Genomic DNA, 2519 nt, shown 5'->3' with positions numbered 1-2519 from the left:
TTTTATGGATATTTTAATGCCAGGTTGTCTCTCAGTGGTAAATATCAGGCTTGTGACCATCCTGTCCAATTACGCATCCACTAATACCTGTTGGTATTACATGTACCTACTACTATATGCCTCATGGTCGTTGTGCAGAGTCCTAATGACCGACATTCATTGAGCTTTTACTCTGTAATCTGCCCTGTTGCATTTGCATGCATTAACTCATTATTGCTCACAATAACCCTATGATGTAGGCATCACTATTATATCCATTTTACAGAGAGAAAATCAAGGCACAGAAAAGTTCACTACAACTTTTAGTTGTATCTGGAAGTGTTCTCTCATTTCAAGTAATGAACAATTTAGAAAGAAAGACAAGACATATTCAAATATAAACAACCAGTCGCATTGCTTCACCACACATTCGCCCAAAGACTGCCTTAATCCTGAAAATTTATTTCCACTCTTTGTTCCAGTTGGCATCCAAACTACTTTAACGCCACCTGTTGACCAGCATGGGGAATTGACTTGGTACCTTCCCTATAATCTTATTTCTGGTAGTGGAACTCTGTCCTACATTCTTCTTTTTAAAACTAGTTTAAAAATGTCCACTTTATTCTCTACAACCCTTAACACATATCATTTGCATATAAGAAGAGGTTGATCTATGGTAAAACACTTATTCTAAGAAATGTAGTCTATTTCTTGTGAAATTTCTAACAATTGATTCATACACATGAATGGGTTTCTTTGCTATAGAGAATCCAAGTGGAAAGAGGAATGGAGATGCATAAAAATGGTTCTTGAAGGGAAAAAGGCTGACACTCTGTATACACTTAGTTTTCTGTCCCTTCTGCACCCCACATTCATCTCTCATATTGTTTTACGTATGTAAGTTAGGTTGTCTCTAAGCTACTGCATGATAAGGATGCTGCCTTTGTACGAGTCTTCATTTAGTGCACCAACTTCTGTGATGGCTTCAATAAAAGCAATTTTAGCCAGTGTGCAGGCAAATTCTGGGTCCTTAAGGATCGCATAGTAAAGTATAGAAAAGATAAGAGCCAGTCTGAGGTAGATTGAGTATGTGGTTTACAGCTCTTCGGTGTTTATATCAAATGCCTTTGGGGAGGCTCTTTGAGAATTATCTATGGTTTGTTTTTTATCATCACCCCATGCAACCAAGTTACCGGAAGTAATCTTTATTTTAAGATAAAAGACTTTACTTTCCTGATAAGTCACATCGGCTATTAAGTTCTTGTCCAACAATTGCAGAATGGTGATGCAGATGGATCTCAGTTAAGACTCTACTTTCTCCCAATAGTTCTTAATCAATTGCAACTTCTTGTCGGAGGTGTTGTTTTCTGCTCGAAGCTCAAGGTGACCCTTCAGGTGGGCCTATGGCCCCCAGTGATGCTCTTGTAGGCCACCGAGAGCAGGTTGCACACTCAATGGACAGTTCTAGTGGATCTTTATCTCGGTGTTCAGCCAGAGCTGTGGTTTCCTCAGGCATAAAAAGTTTCAGCTGGGTGTCCAGAGGTCTCCTACGGAGAAAGAAGTTTGTGTCCATTTCCATTCACTGCACTGCCACAGCTGCAGCCAGAAATAGGATAACAACTGCGCTGTTGCTCATACCAGTCGTCAAAGGGGTAACCCTCTGGGGGCTGGAAATCTAGCTCTACTCTTTGCCAGTACTGGTAACAATTATTTTGTGCAGCCATTCCAAAACCTGCAAAACTCTCCCAACCAGCCATTAGACGAGAGTTAACTGTGAGATAGGTTAACTGCTAGGCTTTCATGGCCCCAATTCCCTACTCCTTTTGTCATGCTAGGGACACCAAGTGAGACAGAAATCACAGCTGTCAGCTTCTCTGACCTTGGGGCTTCGGTGTTTTTTCACTACTGCCTTCCAAATAGTTTCTAAAAAGAAATAGACAAGTTTCTCCTTTATTGAGGGCTACTTCCTCCAGTTCCATTATTTTTGGCAATGGTAGAGCAAGAGGGTACCTGGGGATTGCTGGTCCCATAATTTCATCAGTCCCCTCTTCGATTCTTTGATATTGACCCTTGACATTCCTTTAGTCTTATGTAAAGTGCTTTGCAAAATTAGCTTTAAGGCTTCTCTTCTGACCAGTCTGCAGCCTCTGATCTATCCTAAGTAGAACTTCTGGACATGTCATTGCCTCCTGGAAACCTTTAGCAGAAAAACGACTCAAAGCAGGGGGTTTGCTATCTTTCCTGAAGCCCATCCATTCTTTGAAGCCCTTGTTCCTCTAAACTGAACAGAATTCGAGGTTCCTCAGTCTCATCTCCATAGTTTGCATATGTCCAGGAGCAAGAGAGCCCTGTGTCTGTCTGTACCTGGTTTCTCTGCTAGCTTACTTCAGGTGGTGTTCTTGGTAGCTAATGTTCTTCGGGGTCTGCAATATGAGGTTAAGGCCTTTCTCAGTTTCAGTAAAGATAGAGTTTTCTTCACTAATTAACTTCTTTCAGTTCCTTTTAATGGATATAGGAATGGGAAGAAAAATGTTTTAAAC

General features: G+C 40.9%; 1 pseudogene; it reads right to left on the bottom strand.

Moving 5' to 3' along the window:
- Window positions 1-858: 858 nt before the first annotated feature.
- Window positions 859-1736, bottom strand: LOC105302302 (annotated as a pseudogene).
- Between the last annotated feature and the right edge of the window lie 783 nt (window positions 1737-2519).

Source organism: Pteropus vampyrus, unplaced genomic scaffold (assembly GCF_000151845.1).
Source record: "Pteropus vampyrus isolate Shadow unplaced genomic scaffold, Pvam_2.0 Scaffold9, whole genome shotgun sequence".
Lineage (NCBI taxonomy): Eukaryota > Metazoa > Chordata > Mammalia > Chiroptera > Pteropodidae > Pteropus > Pteropus vampyrus.
The sequence above is the reverse complement of the archived record's forward strand: the minus strand, read 5'-3'. Positions and strand labels throughout refer to the sequence as shown.